The following is a 19,098-nucleotide window of genomic DNA, read 5'->3' on the forward strand; positions in this document are numbered from 1 at the left end:
CGTTGAGTGTCGCAAATCAAACAAACCCACGTTTTTGCGTTACCAACAGCTGGGCACCGTGTTAGCCAACATGCTAATTGATGCTAACATTCTAACAGTGGATCCTGCAGGTGCTCTGCCTTCAGTGAGGAGGACTGGGTTATTTTACTGGGAGCAACACGTTCACACAGGTGATTGATGAGTGAGTGTGTGTGTGTGTGTGTGTGTGTGTGTGTGTGTGTGTGTGTGTGTGTGTGTATGGCTGCAGCTGCTGAAGTTATATTGTTGTTTTTGCTTTCATGTGGATTTAACTTTTAAATTCTATAGGAGATGTGTCTGACTTTTTATTTTACCTGCACCCGCCGTGGTGTTAACTTCTTTTTGATTGGCTGGACAGTTTGGTTTATTTGTGTCAGTTTTGTCTCTTTTCAGATAATAGTAACCCTTTATGTGGAGGTGCTTGTGTGTTTATGAGTATCAGTTGTAGCTACGTAAATATAAACCTGCGGCGGAAATCCCTCTTGTCTTTTCAAAGGGAGAATCTCGTAATTATTTATGGTAACTGTAGTGTGATTACTGATTTGATCGAAGTAACGAAGTAACGCGTGTCGGGCAATGTTAGTAACTAGTGTGATTACTGAATTATAAAAGTAACGCGTTACATTACTCCGTCAGCGGTGAATTTTACAACTCTACTTTTCCTTGTAAAGCAGAGGATAATCTGGGTGCAAAGTAAGACACAACTGGCAAGGGGTGTGTGTTTGGTCTCCTTTAATCAAACCATCAAGAGGGTCATCTCCTATTGCCTTTAAAAGCATACATCTATGTCTTGATTTATGCAAATTGATGAAGCAAGCTGTTTTGTTGTCAGGTATCATCCTCCACACTTTCCTTTCTATTCAACAACATACGAAGCTTGGCGCAAGTTCAAGCAGGAAGACCAAGCTCTCCATCCATATTACACGTCACTTCTTTACCCTCACCTCCCTCATTAAGTGATCGGAGGCGTCACTCCTCAGCTAACCAATCACTCCTCTCTCCATTCTCACAAGCCTATCGTTGCACCCGCTAATCCCTTTATATCTGCTCTTCCCTCTTGTCAGCTGTCATTTCAGGTGACAATAAACGAGCAGAAGCAGGGCTTCGTCCCAGCTCCAGGTATTCATCAGCTCCGCAGTCTCGCGGATTAAGCTACAGGCGGCGTTCGCCAGTTGGCTAGCGGTTCTAGCCGGCCACCCCGCAAACCCGGACGCGGGAGGAAAAGACAAGGGTATTGGGCTCCACGGAAGTTCCTCCGGCTTAACGGAAATGGGCCTTCAGTCTCTGGAGAGAGCATCCCTGGCATCAGGAAAAGCTGCTGAAAGCCGGCGGTGTTTCAGTTGTTTCTGATGTTTCTATGTTTCTGATGTTTCTGTTATTTCTGTTGTTTCTGTGTTTCTGTTGTTTCTGATGTTTCTGTTATTTCTGTTGCTTCTGTTGTTTCTGATGTTTCTGTTGTTTCTGATGTTTCTGTTGTTTCTGTGTTTTTGTTTCTGTTGTTTCTGTGTTTCTGTTTTTTCTGTGTTTCTGTTGTTTCTGTTGTTTCTGTGTTTCTGTGTTTCTGTTGTTTCTGTGTTTCTGTTTTTTCTGTGTTTCTGTTGTTTCTGTTGTTTCTGTGTTTCTGTGTTTCTGTGTTTCTGTTGTTTCTGTGTTTCTGTTTTTTCTGTGTTTCTGTTGTTTCTGTGTTTCTGTTTTTTCTGTGTTTCTGGTGTTTCTGTGTTTCTGTGTTTCTGTTGTTTCTGTTGTTTCTGTGTTTCTGTTGTTTCTGTGTTTCTGTTGTTTCTGTGTTTCTATGTTTCTGTTGTTTCTGTTGTTTCTATGTTTCTGTTGTTTCTGTGTTTCTGTGTTTCTGTTGTTTCTGTGTTTCTGTTGTTTCTGTGTTTCTATGTTTCTGTTGTTTCTGTTGTTTCTGTGTTTCGTTGTTTCTGTGTTTCTGTTGTTTCTGTTGTTTTCGTGTTTCTGTGTTTCTGTTGTTTCTGTGTTTCTATGTTTCTGTTGTTTCTGTTGTTTCTGTGTTTCTGTGTTTCTATGTTTCTGTTGTTTCTGTGTTTCTGTTGTTTCTGTGTTTCTGTTGTTTCTGTGTTTCTGTTGTTTCTGTGTTTCTGTTGTTTGCGTGTTTCTGTGTTTCTGTTGTTTCTGTTGTTTTCATGTTTCTGTGTTTCTGTGTTTCTGTTGTTTCTGTGTTTCTGTTGTTTCTGTGTTTCTGTTGTTTCTGTGTTTCTGTTGTTTCTGTGTTTCTGTTTTTTCTGTGTTTCTGTTTCTGTGTTTCTGTGTTTCTGTTGTTTCTGTGTTTCTGTTGTTTCTGTTGTTTCTGTGTTTCTGTTGTTTCTGTTGTTTCTGTGTTTCTGTTGTTTCTGTGTTTCTGTTGTTTCTGTTGTTTCTGTGTTTCTGTTGTTTTCGTGTTTCTGTTGTTTCTGTTGTTTCTGTGTTTCTATGTTTCTGTTGTTTCTGTGTTTCTATGTTTCTGTTGTTTCTGTTGTTTCTGTGTTTCGTTGTTTCTGTTGTTTCTGTGTTTCTGTTGTTTCTGTTGTTTCTGTGTTTCTGTTGTTTCTGTTGTTTCTGTGTTTCTGTTGTTTCTGTGTTTCTGTTGTTTCTGTTGTTTCTGTGTTTCTGTTGTTTTCGTGTTTCTGTTGTTTCTGTTGTTTCTGTGTTTCTGTGTTTCTGTTGTTTCTGTGTTTCTGTTGTTTCTGTGTTTCTGTTGTTTCTGTGTTTCTGTGTTTCTGTGTTTCTGTTGTTTCTGTGTTTCTGTGTTTCTGTTGTTTTCGTGTTTCGTTGTTTCTGTGTTTCTGTTGTTTCTGTGTTTCTGTTGTTTCTGTGTTTCTGTTGTTTCTGTTGTTTCTGATGTTTCTGTGTTTTTGTTTCTGTTGTTTCTGTGTTTCTGTTGTTTCTGTGTTTCTGTTGTTTCTGTGTTTTTGTTTCTGTTGTTTCTGTGTTTTTGTTTCTGTTGTTTCTGTGTTTTTGTTTCTGTTGTTTCTGTTGTTTCTGTGTTTCTGTTGTTTCTGATGTTTCTGTTGTTTTCGTGTTTCTGTTGTTTCTGTTGTTTCTGTTGTTTCTGTGTTTCTGTTGTTTCTGTTGTTTTCGTGTTTCTGTTGTTTCTGTTGTTTCTGTGTTTCTGTTGTTTCTGTTGTTTCTGTGTTTCTGTTGTTTCTGTTGTTTCTGTGTTTCTGTTGTTTCTGTGTTTCTGTGTTTCTGTTGTTTCTGTTGTTTCTGTGTTTCTGTTGTTTCTGTGTTTCTGTTGTTTCTGTTGTTTCTGTTGTTTTCGTGTTTCTGTTGTTTCTGTGTTTCTGTTGTTTCTGTTGTTTCTGTTGTTTTCGTGTTTCTGTTGTTTCTGTTGTTTCTGATGTTTCTGTTGTTTCTGTTGTTTCTGTGTTTCTGTTGTTTCTGATGTTTCTGTTGTTTCTGTTGTTTCTGTTGTTTCTGTTGTTTTCGTGTTTCTGTTGTTTCTGTTGTTTCTGTTGTTTCTGTTGTTTTCGTGTTTCTGTTGTTTCTGTTGTTTCTGATGTTTCTGTTGTTTCTGATGTTTCTGTTGTTTCTGTGTTTCTGTTGTTTCTGTTGTTTCTGTTGTTTTCGTGTTTCTGTTGTTTCTGTTGTTTCTGGGTTTCTGTTGTTTCTGATGTTTCTGTTGTTTCTGGGTTTCTGTTGTTTCTGATGTTTCTGTTGTTTCTGTGTTTCTGTTGTTTCTGTGTTTCTGTGTTTCTGTTGTTTCTGTGTTTCCGTGTTTCTGTTGTTTCTGTTGTTTCTGTGTTTCTGTTGTTTCTGTTGTTTCTGTGTTTCTGTTGTTTCTGATGTTTCTGTTGTTTTCGTGTTTCTGTTGTTTCTGTTGTTTCCGTGTTTCTGATGTTTCTGTTGTTTTCGTGTTTCTGTTGTTTCTGTTGTTTCTGTGTTTCTGTTGTTTCTGATGTTTCTGTTGTTTTCGTGTTTCTGTTGTTTCTGTTGTTTCTGATGTTTCTGTTGTTTCTGATGTTTCTGTTGTTTCTGTGTTTCTGTTGTTTCTGTGTTTCTGTTGTTTCTGTGTTTCTGTTGTTTCTGTGTTTCTGTTGTTTCTGTTGTTTCTGATGTTTCTGTTGTTTCTGATGTTTCTGTTGTTTCTGTGTTTCTGTTGTTTCTGTTGTTTCTGTGTTTCCGTGTTTCTGTTGTTTCTGATGTTTCTGTTGTTTCTGTTTTCGTGTTTCTGTTGTTTCTGTTGTTTTCGTGTTTCTGTTGTTTCTATGTTTCTGTTGTTTCTGTTGTTTCTGTTGTTTCTGTGTTTCTGTTTCTGTTGTTTCTGATGTTTCTGTTGTTTCTGTGTTTCTGTTGTTTCTGTGTTTCTGTTGTTTCTGTGTTTCCGTGTTTCTGTTGTTTCTGTTTCTGTTGTTTCTGTGTTTCTGTTTCTGTTGTTTCTGTGTTTCTGTTTCTGTTGTTTCTGTGTTTCTGTTGTTTCTGTGTTTCTGTTGTTTCTGTTGTTTCTGTGTTTCTGTGTTTCCGTGTTTCCGTGTTTCCGTTGTTTCTGTGTTTCTGTTGTTTCTGTGTTTCCGTGTTTCTGTTGTTTCTGTGTTTTCGTGTTTCGTTGTTTCTGTTGTTTCTGTTGTTTCTGTGTTTCCGTGTTTCTGTTGTTTCTGTTGTTTCTGTTGTTTCTGTGTTTCCGTGTTTCTGTTGTTTCTGATGTTTCTGTTGTTTCTGTTGTTTTCGTGTTTCTGTTGTTTCTATGTTTCTGTTGTTTCTGTGTTTCTGTGTTTCTGTTGTTTCTGATGTTTCTGATGTTTCTGTGTTTCTGTTTCTGTTGTTTCTGTGTTTCTGTTGTTTCTGTTGTTTCTGTGTTTCCGTGTTTCTGTTGTTTCTGATGTTTCTGTTGTTTCTGTTTTCGTGTTTCTGTTGTTTCTGTTGTTTTCGTGTTTCTGTTGTTTCTGTTTTCGTGTTTCTGTTGTTTCTGTGTTTCTGTTGTTTCTGTGTTTTTGTTTCTGTTGTTTCTGTGTTTCTGTTGTTTCTGATGTTTCTGTTGTTTCTGTGTTTTTGTTTCTGTTGTTTCTGTGTTTCTGTTGTTTCTGTTGTTTCTGTGTTTTTGTTTCTGTTGTTTCTGTTGTTTCTGTGTTTTTGTTTCTGTTGTTTCTGTTGTTTCTGTGTTTTTGTTTCTGTTGTTTCTGTTGTTTCTGTGTTTTTGTTTCTGTTGTTTCTGTTGTTTCTGTGTTTCTGTTGTTTCTGATGTTTCTGTGTTTTTGTTTCTGTTGTTTCTGTGTTTTTGATGTTTCTGATGTTTCTGTTGTTTCTGTGTTTTTGTTTCTGTTGTTTCTGTGTTTCTGTTGTTTCTGTTGTTTCTGTGTTTTTGTTTCTGTTGTTTCTGTTGTTTCTGTGTTTTTGTTTCTGTTGTTTCTGTTGTTTCTGTGTTTTTGTTTCTGTTGTTTCTGTTGTTTCTGTGTTTTTGTTTCTGTTGTTTCTGTTGTTTCTGTGTTTTTGTTTCTGTTGTTTCTGTTGTTTCTGTGTTTTTGTTTCTGTTGTTTCTGTTGTTTCTGTGTTTTTGTTTCTGTTGTTTCTGTTGTTTCTGTTATTTCTGTTGTTTCTGTTGTTTCTGATGTTTCTGTTGTTTCTGTGTTTTTGTTTCTGTGTTTCTGTTGTTTCTGTGTTTCTGTGTTTCTGTTGTTTCTGATGTTTCTGTTGTTTCTGTGTTTCTGTTGTTTCTGATGTTTCTGTTGTTTGTGTTTTTGTTGTTTCTGTGTTTCTGTTGTTTCTGTGTTTCTGTTGTTTCTGTTGTTTCTGTGTTTCTGTTGTTTCTGTTGTTTCTGTGTTTCTGTTGTTTCTGTTGTTTCCGTGTTTCTGTTGTTTCTGATGTTTCTGTTGTTTCTGTTTTCGTGTTTCTGTTGTTTCTGTTGTTTTCGTGTTTCTGTTGTTTCTATGTTTCTGTTGTTTCTGTTGTTTCTGTGTTTCTGTTTCTGTTGTTTCTGATGTTTCTGTTGTTTCTGTTGTTTCTGTGTTTCTGTTGTTTCTGTGTTTCTGTTGTTTCTGTGTTTCCGTGTTTCTGTTGTTTCTGTTTCTGTTGTTTCTGTGTTTCTGTTTCTGTTGTTTCTGTGTTTCTGTTTCTGTTGTTTCTGTGTTTCTGTTGTTTCTGTGTTTCTGTTGTTTCTGTGTTTCTGTTGTTTCTGTTGTTTCTGTGTTTCTGTTGTTTCTGTTGTTTCCGTGTTTCCGTGTTTCTGTTGTTTCTGTGTTTCTGTGTTTTCGTGTTTCGTTGTTTCTGTTGTTTCTGTGTTTCCGTGTTTCTGTTGTTTCTGTTGTTTCTGTGTTTCTGTTGTTTCTGTTGTTTCGTTGTTTCTGTTGTTTCTGTTGTTTCTGTGTTTCCGTGTTTCTGTTGTTTCTGATGTTTCTGTTGTTTCTGTTGTTTTCGTGTTTCTGTTGTTTCTATGTTTCTGTTGTTTCTGTGTTTCTGTTGTTTCTGATGTTTCTGATGTTTCTGTGTTTCTGTTTCTGTTGTTTCTGTGTTTCTGATGTTTCTGTGTTTCTGTTGTTTCTGTGTTTCTGTTGTTTCTGTGTTTCTGTTGTTTCTGTTGTTTCTGATGTTTCTGTTGTTTCTGTGTTTTTGTTTCTGTTGTTTCTGTTGTTTCTGTGTTTCTGTGTTTCTGTTGTTTCTGATGTTTCTGTGTTTTTGTTTCTGTTGTTTCTGTGTTTTTGTTTCTGTTGTTTCTGTGTTTCTGTTGTTTCTGATGTTTCTGTTGTTTCTGTGTTTTTGTTTCTGTTGTTTCTGTGTTTCTGTTGTTTCTGTTGTTTCTGTGTTTCTGTTGTTTCTGATGTTTCTGTTGTTTCTGATGTTTCTGTTGTTTCTGTGTTTTTGTTTCTGTTGTTTCTGTTGTTTCTGTGTTTCTGTTGTTTCTGTGTTTCTGTGTTTCTGTTGTTTCTGATGTTTCTGTTGTTTCTGTGTTTTTGTTTCTGTTGTTTCTGTTGTTTCTGTGTTTCTGTTGTTTCTGTGTTTCTGTGTTTCTGTTGTTTCTGATGTTTCTGTGTTTTTGTTTCTGTTGTTTCTGTGTTTTTGTTTCTGTTGTTTCTGTGTTTCTGTTGTTTCTGATGTTTCTGTTGTTTCTGTGTTTTTGTTTCTGTTGTTTCTGTGTTTCTGTTGTTTCTGTTGTTTCTGTGTTTTTGTTTCTGTTGTTTCTGTTGTTTCTGTGTTTTTGTTTCTGTTGTTTCTGTTGTTTCTGTGTTTTTGTTTCTGTTGTTTCTGTTGTTTCTGTGTTTTTGTTTCTGTTGTTTCTGTGTTTCTGTTGTTTCTGATGTTTCTGTTGTTTCTGTGTTTTTGTTGTTTCTGATGTTTCTGTTGTTTCTGTGTTTTTGTTTCTGTTGTTTCTGTGTTTTTGTTTCTGTTGTTTCTGATGTTTCTGTTATTTCTGTTGTTTCTGTTGTTTCTGATGTTTCTGTTGTTTCTGTGTTTTTGTTTCTGTGTTTCTGTTGTTTCTGTGTTTCTGTTGTTTCTGATGTTTCTGTTGTTTGTGTTTTTGTTGTTTCTGATGTTTCTGTTGTTTCTGTGTTTTTGTTTCTGTTGTTTCGGTTGTTTCTGTGTTTTTGTTTCTGTTGTTTCTGTGTTTTTGTTTCTGTTGTTTCTGTTGTTTCTGTGTTTCTGTGTTTCTGTTGTTTCTGTTGTTTCTGTGTTTTTGTTTCTGTTGTTTCTGTGTTTCTGTGTTTCTGATGTTTCTGTTGTTTCTGTGTTTTTGTTGTTTCTGATGTTTCTGTGTTTTTGTTTCTGTTGTTTCTGTTGTTTCTGTGTTTTTGTTTCTGTTGTTTCTGTTGTTTCTGTGTTTTTGTTTCTGTTGTTTCTGTTGTTTCTGTGTTTTTGTTTCTGTTGTTTCTGTTGTTTCTGTGTTTCTGTTTCTGTTGTTTCTGTGTTTCTGTGTTTCTGTTGTTTCTGTTGTTTTTGTTGTTTCTGATGTTTCTGTTGTTTCTGTGTTTTTGTTTCTGTTGTTTCTGTTGTTTCTGTGTTTCTGTTATTTCTGTTGTTTCTGTGTTTCTGTTGTTTCTGTGTTTTTGTTTCTGTTGTTTCTGTGTTTCTGTTGTTTCTGATGTTTCTGTTGTTTCTGTGTTTTTGTTTCTGTTGTTTCTGTGTTTCTGTTGTTTCTGTTGTTTCTGTGTTTTTGTTTCTGTTGTTTCTGTTGTTTCTGTGTTTTTGTTTCTGTTGTTTCTGTTGTTTCTGTGTTTTTGTTTCTGTTGTTTCTGTTGTTTCTGTGTTTTTGTTTCTGTTGTTTCTGTTGTTTCTGTGTTTCTGTTGTTTCTGATGTTTCTGTGTTTTTGTTTCTGTTGTTTCTGTGTTTTTGATGTTTCTGATGTTTCTGTTGTTTCTGTGTTTTTGTTTCTGTTGTTTCTGTGTTTCTGTTGTTTCTGTTGTTTCTGTGTTTTTGTTTCTGTTGTTTCTGTTGTTTCTGTGTTTTTGTTTCTGTTGTTTCTGTTGTTTCTGTGTTTTTGTTTCTGTTGTTTCTGTTGTTTCTGTGTTTTTGTTTCTGTTGTTTCTGTTGTTTCTGTGTTTTTGTTTCTGTTGTTTCTGTTGTTTCTGTGTTTTTGTTTCTGTTGTTTCTGTTGTTTCTGTTATTTCTGTTGTTTCTGTTGTTTCTGATGTTTCTGTTGTTTCTGTGTTTTTGTTTCTGTGTTTCTGTTGTTTCTGTGTTTCTGTGTTTCTGTTGTTTCTGATGTTTCTGTTGTTTCTGTGTTTCTGTTGTTTCTGATGTTTCTGTTGTTTGTGTTTTTGTTGTTTCTGTGTTTCTGTTGTTTCTGTGTTTCTGTTGTTTCTGTTGTTTCTGTGTTTCTGTTGTTTCTGTTGTTTCTGTGTTTCTGTTGTTTCTGTTGTTTCCGTGTTTCTGTTGTTTCTGATGTTTCTGTTGTTTCTGTTTTCGTGTTTCTGTTGTTTCTGTTGTTTTCGTGTTTCTGTTGTTTCTATGTTTCTGTTGTTTCTGTTGTTTCTGTGTTTCTGTTTCTGTTGTTTCTGATGTTTCTGTTGTTTCTGTTGTTTCTGTGTTTCTGTTGTTTCTGTGTTTCTGTTGTTTCTGTGTTTCCGTGTTTCTGTTGTTTCTGTTTCTGTTGTTTCTGTGTTTCTGTTTCTGTTGTTTCTGTGTTTCTGTTTCTGTTGTTTCTGTGTTTCTGTTGTTTCTGTGTTTCTGTTGTTTCTGTGTTTCTGTTGTTTCTGTTGTTTCTGTGTTTCTGTTGTTTCTGTTGTTTCCGTGTTTCCGTGTTTCTGTTGTTTCTGTGTTTCTGTGTTTTCGTGTTTCGTTGTTTCTGTTGTTTCTGTGTTTCCGTGTTTCTGTTGTTTCTGTTGTTTCTGTGTTTCTGTTGTTTCTGTTGTTTCGTTGTTTCTGTTGTTTCTGTTGTTTCTGTGTTTCCGTGTTTCTGTTGTTTCTGATGTTTCTGTTGTTTCTGTTGTTTTCGTGTTTCTGTTGTTTCTATGTTTCTGTTGTTTCTGTGTTTCTGTTGTTTCTGATGTTTCTGATGTTTCTGTGTTTCTGTTTCTGTTGTTTCTGTGTTTCTGATGTTTCTGTGTTTCTGTTGTTTCTGTGTTTCTGTTGTTTCTGTGTTTCTGTTGTTTCTGTTGTTTCTGATGTTTCTATTATTTCTGTTGTTTCTGTGTTTCTGTTGTTTCTGATGTTTCTGTTGTTTCTGTGTTTTTGTTTCTGTTGTTTCTGTTGTTTCTGTGTTTCTGTTGTTTCTGTGTTTCTGTGTTTCTGTTGTTTCTGATGTTTCTGTGTTTTTGTTTCTGTTGTTTCTGTGTTTTTGTTTCTGTTGTTTCTGTGTTTCTGTTGTTTCTGATGTTTCTGTTGTTTCTGTGTTTTTGTTTCTGTTGTTTCTGTGTTTCTGTTGTTTCTGTTGTTTCTGTGTTTTTGTTTCTGTTGTTTCTGTTGTTTCTGTGTTTTTGTTTCTGTTGTTTCTGTTGTTTCTGTGTTTTTGTTTCTGTTGTTTCTGTTGTTTCTGTGTTTTTGTTTCTGTTGTTTCTGTGTTTCTGTTGTTTCTGATGTTTCTGTTGTTTCTGTGTTTTTGTTGTTTCTGATGTTTCTGTTGTTTCTGTGTTTTTGTTTCTGTTGTTTCTGTGTTTTTGTTTCTGTTGTTTCTGATGTTTCTGTTATTTCTGTTGTTTCTGTTGTTTCTGATGTTTCTGTTGTTTCTGTGTTTTTGTTTCTGTGTTTCTGTTGTTTCTGTGTTTCTGTTGTTTCTGATGTTTCTGTTGTTTGTGTTTTTGTTGTTTCTGATGTTTCTGTTGTTTCTGTGTTTTTGTTTCTGTTGTTTCGGTTGTTTCTGTGTTTTTGTTTCTGTTGTTTCTGTGTTTTTGTTTCTGTTGTTTCTGTTGTTTCTGTGTTTCTGTGTTTCTGTTGTTTCTGTTGTTTCTGTGTTTTTGTTTCTGTTGTTTCTGTGTTTCTGTGTTTCTGATGTTTCTGTTGTTTCTGTGTTTTTGTTGTTTCTGATGTTTCTGTGTTTTTGTTTCTGTTGTTTCTGTTGTTTCTGTGTTTTTGTTTCTGTTGTTTCTGTTGTTTCTGTGTTTTTGTTTCTGTTGTTTCTGTTGTTTCTGTGTTTTTGTTTCTGTTGTTTCTGTTGTTTCTGTGTTTCTGTTTCTGTTGTTTCTGTGTTTCTGTGTTTCTGTTGTTTCTGTTGTTTTTGTTGTTTCTGATGTTTCTGTTGTTTCTGTGTTTTTGTTTCTGTTGTTTCTGTTGTTTCTGTGTTTCTGTTTCTGTTGTTTCTGTGTTTCTGTTGTTTCTGTGTTTTTGTGTTTCTGATGTTTCTGTGTTTTTGTTGTTTCTGATGTTTCTGTTGTTTCTGTGTTTTTGTTTCTGTTGTTTCTGTGTTTTTGTTTCTGTTGTTTCTGTGTTTCTGTTGTTTCTGTGTTTCTGTTGTTTCTGTGTTTCTGTGTTTTTGTTTCTGTTGTTTTCGTGTTTCTGTGTTTCTGTTGTTTCTGTTGTTTCTGTGTTTCTGTTGTTTCTGTTGTTTCTGTGTTTCTGTTGTTTCTGTGTTTCTGTTGTTTCTGGTGTTTCTGTTGTTTCTGTTGTTTCTGTGTTTCTGATGTTTCTGTTGTTTCTGTGTTTCTGTTGTTTCTGTGTTTCTGTTGTTTCTGTTGTTTCTGATGTTTCTGTTGTTTCTGTGTTTCTGGTGTTTCTGTTGTTTCTGTTGTTTCTGTGTTTCTGTTGTTTCTGTTGTTTCTGTGTTTCTGTTGTTTCTGTTGTTTCTGTGTTTCTGTTGTTTCTGTTGTTTCTGTGTTTCTGATGTTTCTGTTGTTTCTGTGTTTCTGTTGTTTCTGGTGTTTCTGTTGTTTCTGTTGTTTCTGTGTTTCTGTTGTTTCTGTGTTTCTGTGTTTCTGGTGTTTCTGTTGTTTCTGTTGTTTCTGTGTTTCTGTTGTTGCTGTGTTTCTGTTGTTTCTGTGTTTCTGTTGTTTCTGTTGTTTCTGTGTTTCTGTTGTTTCTGTGTTTCTGTTGTTTCTGTTGTTTCTGTGTTTCTGTTGTTTCTGTTGTTTCTGTGTTTCTGTTGTTTCTGTGTTTCTGTTGTTTCTGTTGGTTTCTGTTGTTTCTGTTGTTTCTGTGTTTCTGTTGTTTCTGTGTTTCTGTTGTTTCTGTTGTTTCTGTGTTTCTGTTGTTTCTGTGTTTCTGTTGTTTCTGTTGTTTCTGTGTTTCTGTTGTTTCTGTGTTTCTGTTGTTTCTGTTGTTTCTGTGTTTCTGTTGTTTCTGTGTTTCTGTTGTTTCTGTTGTTTCTGTTGGTTTCTGTTGTTTCTGATGTTTCTGTGTTTCTGTGTTTCTGTTGTTTCTGTGTTTCTGTTGTTTCTGTGTTTCGTTGTTTCTGTTGTTTTCTGTGTTTCTGTTGTTTCTGTGTTTCTGTGTTTCTGTTGTTTCTGTGTTTCTGTTGTTTCTGTGTTTCTGTTGTTTCTGTTGTTTCTATGTTTCTGTTTCTGTTGTTTCTATGTTTCTGTTGTTTCTGTTATTTTCTGTGTTTCTGTTGTTTCTGGTGTTTCTGTTGTTTCTGGTGTTTCTGTGTTTCTGTTGTTTCTGTTGTTTCTGTGTTTCTGATGTTTCTGTGTTTCTGTTGTTTCTGTGTTTCTGTGTTTCTGTTGTTTCTGGTGTTTCTGTGTTTCTGTTGTTTCTGTTGGTTTCTGTGTTTCTGTTGTTTCTGTGTTTCTGTTGTTTCTGTTGTTTTCTGTGTTTCTGTTGTTTCTGTTGGTTTCTGTGTTTCTGTTGTTTCTGTGTTTCTGTTGTTTCTGTTGTTTTCTGTGTTTCTGTTGTTTCTGTGTTTCTGTTGTTTCTGTGTTTCTGTTGTTTCTGTTGGTTTCTGTGTTTCTGTTGTTTCTGTTGTTTTCTGTGTTTCTGTTGTTTCTGTTGGTTTCTGTGTTTCTGTTGTTTCTGTGTTTCTGTTGTTTCTGTTGTTTTCTGTGTTTCTGTTGTTTCTGTGTTTCTGTTGTTTCTGTTGGTTTCTGTGTTTCTGTTGTTTCTGTGTTTCTGATGTTTCTGTTGTTTCTGTGTTTCTGTTGTTTCTGTGTTTCTGTGTTTCTGTTGTTTCTGTGTTTCTGTTGTTTCTGTGTTTCTGTTGTTTCTGATGTTTCTGTGTTTCTGTTGTTTCTGGTGTTTCTGTTGTTTCTGTGTTTCTGTTGTTTCTGTTGTTTCTGTGTTCCTGTGTTTCTGTTGTTTCTGTTGTTTCTGTGTTTCTGTTGGTTTCGTTGTTTCGTTGTTTCTGTGTTTCTGTTGGTTTCTGTTGTTTCTGTTTCTGTGTTTCTGTGTTTCTGTTGGTTTCTGTGTTTCTGTTGTTTCTGTGTTTCTGTTGTTTCTGTTGTTTTCTGTGTTTCTGTTGTTTCTGTGTTTCTGTTGTTTCTGTTGTTTCTGTGTTTCTGTTGTTTCTGATGTTTCTGTGTTTCTGTTGTTTCTGTGTTTCTGTTGGTTTCTGTGTTTCTGTGTTTCTGTTGTTTCTGTTGTTTCTGTGTTTCTGTTGTTTCTGTGTTTCTGTTTCTGTTGTTTCTATGTTTCTGTTTCTGTTGTTTCTGTTGTTTCTGTGTTTCTGTTGTTTCTGTTGTTTCTGTGTTTCTGTTGTTTCTGTTGTTTCTGTGTTTCTGTTGTTTCTGTGTTTCTGTTTCTGTTGTTTCTGTGTTTCTGTTTCTGTTGTTTCTATGTTTCTGTTTCTGTGTTTCTGTTGTTTCTGTTGTTTCTGTTATTTTCTGTGTTTCTGTTGGTTTCTGTTGTTTCTGTTTCTGTGTTTCTGTGTTTCTGTTGGTTTCTGTGTTTCTGTTGTTTCTGTGTTTCTGTTGGTTTCTGTTGTTTCTGTTTCTGTGTTTCTGTGTTTCTGTTGGTTTCTGTGTTTCTGTTGTTTCTGTGTTTCTGTGTTTCTGTTGTTTCTGTGTTTCTGTTGTTTCTGTTGGTTTCTGTGTTTCTGTTGTTTCTGTTGTTTTCTGTGTTTCTGTTGTTTCTGTTGGTTTCTGTGTTTCTGTTGTTTCTGTGTTTCTGTTGTTTCTGTTGGTTTCTGTGTTTCTGTTGTTTCTGTGTTTCTGTTGTTTCTGTTGTTTCTGTGTTTCTGTTGTTTCTGTTGGTTTCTGTGTTTCTGTTGTTTCTGTGTTTCTGATGTTTCTGTTGTTTCTGTGTTTCTGTTGTTTCTGTGTTTCTGTGTTTCTGTTGTTTCTGTGTTTCTGTTGTTTCTGTGTTTCTGTTGTTTCTGATGTTTCTGTGTTTCTGTTGTTTCTGTGTTTCTGTTGTTTCTGTTGTTTCTGTGTTTCTGTTGGTTTCGTTGTTTCGTTGTTTCTGTGTTTCTGTTGGTTTCTGTTGTTTCTGTTTCTGTGTTTCTGTTGTTTCTGTTGGTTTCTGTGTTTCTGTTGTTTCTGTGTTTCTGTTGTTTCTGTTGTTTTCTGTGTTTCTGTTGTTTCTGTGTTTCTGTTGTTTCTGTGTTTCTGTTGTTTCTGTTGTTTCTGTGTTTCTGTTGTTTCTGATGTTTCTGTGTTTCTGTTGTTTCTGTGTTTCTGTTGGTTTCTGTGTTTCTGTTGTTTCTGTGTTTCTGTTGTTTCTGTTGTTTTCTGTGTTTCTGTTGTTTCTGTGTTTCTGTTGTTTCTGTGTTTCTGTTGTTTCTGTTGTTTCTGTGTTTCTGTTGTTTCTGATGTTTCTGTGTTTCTGTTGTTTCTGTGTTTCTGTTGGTTTCTGTGTTTCTGTGTTTCTGTGTTTCTGTTGTTTCTGTGTTTCTGTTGGTTTCTGTTGGTTTCTGTGTTTCTGTGTTTCTGTGTTTCTGTTGTTTCTGTGTTTCTGTTTCTGTTGTTTCTATGTTTCTGTTTCTGTTGTTTCTATGTTTCTGTTGTTTCTGTTGTTTCTGTTATTTTCTGTGTTTCTGTTGTTTCTGGTGTTTCTGTTGTTTCTGGTGTTTCTGTGTTTCTGTTGTTTCTATGTTTCTGTGTTTCTGTTGTTTCTGTTTTCGTGTTTCTGTTGTTTCTGTTGTTTCTGTTGTTTTCGTGTTTCTGTTGTTTCTGTGTTTCTGTTGTTTCTGATGTTTCTGTTGTTTCTGTTTCTGTTGTTTCTGTTGTTTCTGTGTTTCTGTTGTTTCTGTTGTTTCTGTGTTTCTGATGTTTCTGTGTTTCTGTTGTTTCTGTGTTTCTGTGTTTCTGTTGTTTCTGTGTTTCTGTGTTTCTGTTGTTTCTGTTGGTTTCTGTGTTTCTGTTGTTTCTGTGTTTCTGTTGTTTCTGTTGTTTTCTGTGTTTCTGTTGTTTCTGTTGGTTTCTGTGTTTCTGTTGTTTCTGTGTTTCTGTTGTTTCTGTTGTTTTCTGTGTTTCTGTTGTTTCTGTGTTTCTGTTGTTTCTGTGTTTCTGTTGTTTCTGTTGGTTTCTGTGTTTCTGTTGTTTCTGTTGTTTTCTGTGTTTCTGTTGTTTCTGTTGGTTTCTGTGTTTCTGTTGTTTCTGTGTTTCTGATGTTTCTGTTGTTTCTGTGTTTCTGTTGTTTCTGTGTTTCTGTGTTTCTGTTGTTTCTGTGTTTCTGTTGTTTCTGTGTTTCTGTTGTTTCTGATGTTTCTGTGTTTCTGTTGTTTCTGGTGTTTCTGTTGTTTCTGTGTTTCTGTTGTTTCTGTTGTTTCTGTGTTCCTGTGTTTCTGTTGTTTCTGTTGTTTCTGTGTTTCTGTTGGTTTCGTTGTTTCGTTGTTTCTGTGTTTCTGTTGTTTCTGTTTCTGTGTTTCTGTGTTTCTGTTGTTTCTGTGTTTCTGTTGTTTCTGTTGTTTTCTGTGTTTCTGTTGTTTCTGTGTTTCTGTTGTTTCTGTTGGTTTCTGTGTTTCTGTTGTTTCTGTGTTTCTGATGTTTCTGTTGTTTCTGTGTTTCTGTTGTTTCTGTGTTTCTGTGTTTCTGTTGTTTCTGTGTTTCTGTTGTTTCTGTGTTTCTGTTGTTTCTGATGTTTCTGTGTTTCTGTTGTTTCTGGTGTTTCTGTTGTTTCTGTGTTTCTGTTGTTTCTGTTGTTTCTGTGTTCCTGTGTTTCTGTTGTTTCTGTTGTTTCTGTGTTTCTGTTGGTTTCGTTGTTTCGTTGTTTCTGTGTTTCTGTTGGTTTCTGTTGTTTCTGTTTCTGTGTTTCTGTGTTTCTGTTGGTTTCTGTGTTTCTGTTGTTTCTGTGTTTCTGTTGTTTCTGTTGTTTTCTGTGTTTCTGTTGTTTCTGTTGTTTCTGTGTTTCTGATGTTTCTGTTGTTTCTGTTGTTTTCTGTGTTTCTGTTGTTTCTGTGTTTCTGTTGTTTCTGTGTTTCTGTGTTTCTGTTGTTTCTGATGTTTCTGTGTTTCTGTTGTTTCTGTGTTTCTGTTGGTTTCTGTGTTTCTGTGTTTCTGTTGTTTCTGTTGTTTCTGTGTTTCTGTTGTTTCTGTGTTTCTGTGTTTCTGTTGTTTCTGTTGTTTCTGTTGTTTCTGTGTTTCTGTTGGTTTCTGTTGTTTCTGTGTTTCTGTTGGTTTCTGTTGTTTCTGTGTTTCTGTTGTTTCTGTGTTTCTGTTGTTTCTGTTGTTTCTGTGTTTCTGTTGGTTTCTGTTGTTTCTGTGTTTCTGTTGTTTCTGTGTTTCTGTTGTTTCTGTGTTTCTGTTGGTTCTGTGTTTCTGTTGTTTCTGTGTTTCTGTTGTTTCTGTTGTTTCTGTGTTTCTGTTGGTTTCTGTTGTTTCTGTGTTTCTGTTGGTTTCTGTTGTTTCTGTGTTTCTGTTGTTTCTGTGTTTCTGTTGTTTCTGTTGTTTCTGTGTTTCTGTTGGTTTCTGTTGTTTCTGTGTTTCTGTTGTTTCTGTGTTTCTGTTGTTTCTGTTGTTTCTGTGTTTCTGTTGTTTCTGTTGTTTCTGTGTTTCTGTTGTTTCTGTGTTTCTGTGTTTCTGTTGGTTCTGTGTTTCTGTTGTTTCTGTTGTTTCTGTGTTTCTGTGTTTCTGTTGTTTCTGTTGTTTCTGTTGTTTCTGTTGTTTCTGTGTTTCTGTGTTTCTGTTGTTTCTGTGTTTCTGTGTTTCTGTTGTTTCTGTGTTTCTGTTGTTTCTGTGTTTCTGTTGTTTCTGTTGTTTCTGTGTTTCTGTTGTTTCTGTTGTTTCTGTGTTTCTGTTGTTTCTGTGTTTCTGTGTTTCTGTTGGTTCTGTGTTTCTGTTGTTTCTGTGTTTCTATTGTTTCTGTTGTTTCTGTGTTTCTGTTGTTTCTGTGTTTCTGTTGTTTCTGTGTTTCTGTGTTTCTGTTGTTTCTGTGTTTCTGTTGTTTCTGTGTTTCTGTTGTTTCTGTGTTTCTGTTGTTTCTGTTGTTTTCGTGTTTCTGTGTTTCTGGTGTTTCTGTTGTTTCTGTTGTTTCTGTGTTTCTGTTGTTTCTGTTGTTTCTGTTGTTTTCGTGTTTCTGTTGTTTTCGTGTTTCTGTGTTTCTGGTGTTTCTGTTGTTTTCGTGTTTCTGTTGTTTCTGTTGTTTCTGTGTTTCTGTTGTTTCTGTTGTTTTCGTGTTTCTGTGTTTCTGTTGTTTCTGTTGTTTCTGTGTTTCTGTTGTTTTCGTGTTTCTGTGTTTCTGATGTTTCTGTTGTTTTCGTGTTTCTGTTGTTTCTGATGTTTCTGTTGTTTTCGTGTTTCTGTTGTTTTCGTGTTTCTGTGTTTCTGTGTTTCTGTGTTTCTGTTGTTTTCGTGTTTCTGTGTTTCTGTTGTTTCTGTGTTTCTGTGTTTCTGTTGTTTTCGTGTTTCTGTGTTTCTGTTGTTTCTGTTGTTTCTGTGTTTCTGTTGTTTCTGTGTTTCTGTTGTTTCTGTGTTTCTGTGTTTCTGTTGTTTCTGTGTTTCTGTTGTTTCTGTGTTTCTGTTGTTTCTGTTGTTTCTGTGTTTCTGGTGTTTCTGTTGTTTCTGTTGTTTCTGTGTTTCTGTTGTTTCTGGTGTTTCTGTTGTTTCTGTTGTTTCTGTGTTTCTGTTGTTTCTGATGTTTCTGTGTTTCTGTTGTTTCTGTGTTTCTGTTGTTTCTGTGTTTCTGTTGTTTCTGTTGTTTCTGTGTTTCTGGTGTTTCTGTTGTTTCTGTTGTTTCTGTGTTTCTGTTGTTTCTGTTGTTTCTGTGTTTCTGTTGTTTCTGTGTTTCTGTTGTTTCTGTGTTTCTGTTGTTTCTGGTGTTTCTGTTGTTTCTGTGTTTCTGTTGTTTTCTGTGTTTCTGTTGTTTCTGTTGTTTCTGTTGTTTCTGTGTTTCTGTTGTTTCTGTTGTTTTCGTGTTTCTGTTGTTTCTGATGTTTCTGGTGTTTCTGTGTTTCTGTTGTTTCTGGTGTTTCTGGTGTTTCTGTGTTTCTGTGTTTCTGTTGTTTCTGGTGTTTCTGTTGTTTCTGGTGTTTCTGTTGTTTCTGTGTTTCTGATGTTTCTGTTGTTTCTGTGTTTCTGATGTTTCTGGTGTTTCTATGTTTCTGGTGTTTCTGTTGTTTCTGAGTTTCTGTTGTTTCTGTTTCTATGTTTCTGGTGTTTCTGTTGTTTCTGATGTTTCTGTGTTTCTGTTGTTTCTGATGTTTCTATGTTTCTGGTGTTTCTGGTGTTTCTGTTGTTTCTGTTGTTTCTGTGTTTCTGATGTTTCTGATGTTTCTGTGTTTCTGTGTCGTGAACCTCTCTGATCCCTCAGCCCTGTCTGCAGCCTCTCTTCTTCTGACTGCAACACATATAGAAGCAGCTGAACTCAACTCTGCAGGAACTTTTTTTGATTGAATGCGTGATAGAACAGTGCCTTATTACCCAGCCATAGGTGCCCTGAGGTAACGTACCCTTCTCACTGTTTTATTTATAAACCGACACGCTGCTCTGCCTTTGCAAACCCTGACTCCTTTGTTTGAGCACTTCGAAAGGGCCCTCTGGGTTTTGCTTTCTCCTCACACTTCTGCAGATTTGCTGCCGTGTGCACACACTTATTCCTCGTGGAAATAACACATGCCGGGTTTGTGATTATCTCTAGGATAAATATAGCTTTCATTAAATGGGGGCAGCACCTTGTTTGATTGTCAGATTCTATGCAAATTTGATTCTCCTTTTTAAAAGATAAAAACTTCTTATCGAATCAAACCATAAATCAATCCGTCAATAGATAACAGAATAACATTTAAGAGCCAGAGTCAAATGCATTATAGGAAAGATATGTCAAAATATAAATCTGTAAAGAAGTTAAAGAATGCAAACATTATGATTAATGGCCATTTGATTATTGATCTTTAAATATTCCCAGCATACAGTCAAACAGTACAGTGTGTGTAAATATGCTGTTATTGACTTTATCAGTTACATTTGTATCATTTGTGACCAAAAGAACAGCTACATGTTGTCAAAGGGCATCTGATTTTAGACTCAACGTCTCCAAAAATATAAATTAAAGTGTTTTTCTTACCTCTGATTGGAGGATTAAACACCGCTCTGATTTCCACCAGCTGAGTTAGTGAACACGCACATAACCTCCAGCTATAAAGGAATGATGTGACGCAGCCTCTTCCTGTCTATATTAAAGAATCCTTGTCTGTTTCCAGAGGAACCCCTGCCTGCAGCACGGAGAGAAGTCTCTCCATTCATCTGTGCAGCTAATCAGGGATAAGACTTCTTATGAGCAAAGTATTTCCTGCTGCAGCAAAACAGAGGCCTTTGTTTCTGGAGAATCACCCTCTGAGCTGAAGGAAATGTGCCAATTTCATGAAGGTAGCTTTAGGTTGTTGTGGGGGGTCAGTTCCATGCCTTAAAGT

The 19,098-nt window shown here is 35.6% G+C and overlaps 1 protein-coding gene across 1 annotated transcript in view; it reads right to left on the bottom strand.

Moving 5' to 3' along the window:
* The window catches only part of LOC307025028 (urea transporter 2-like), a 6,502-nt gene extending 6,370 nt beyond the window's left edge, over nt 1–132 (bottom strand). The window contains exon 1 of the mRNA XM_079659609.1: nt 1–132. This exon is cut by the window's left edge and continues 92 nt beyond it. The gene's annotated coding sequence lies outside the window, so the exon portion shown is untranslated.
* Between the last annotated feature and the right edge of the window lie 18,966 nt (nt 133–19,098).

This window comes from Notothenia rossii (genome assembly GCF_949606895.1).
Source record: "Notothenia rossii genome assembly, chromosome: 11".
Classification (NCBI taxonomy): Eukaryota; Metazoa; Chordata; class Actinopteri; order Perciformes; family Nototheniidae; genus Notothenia; species Notothenia rossii.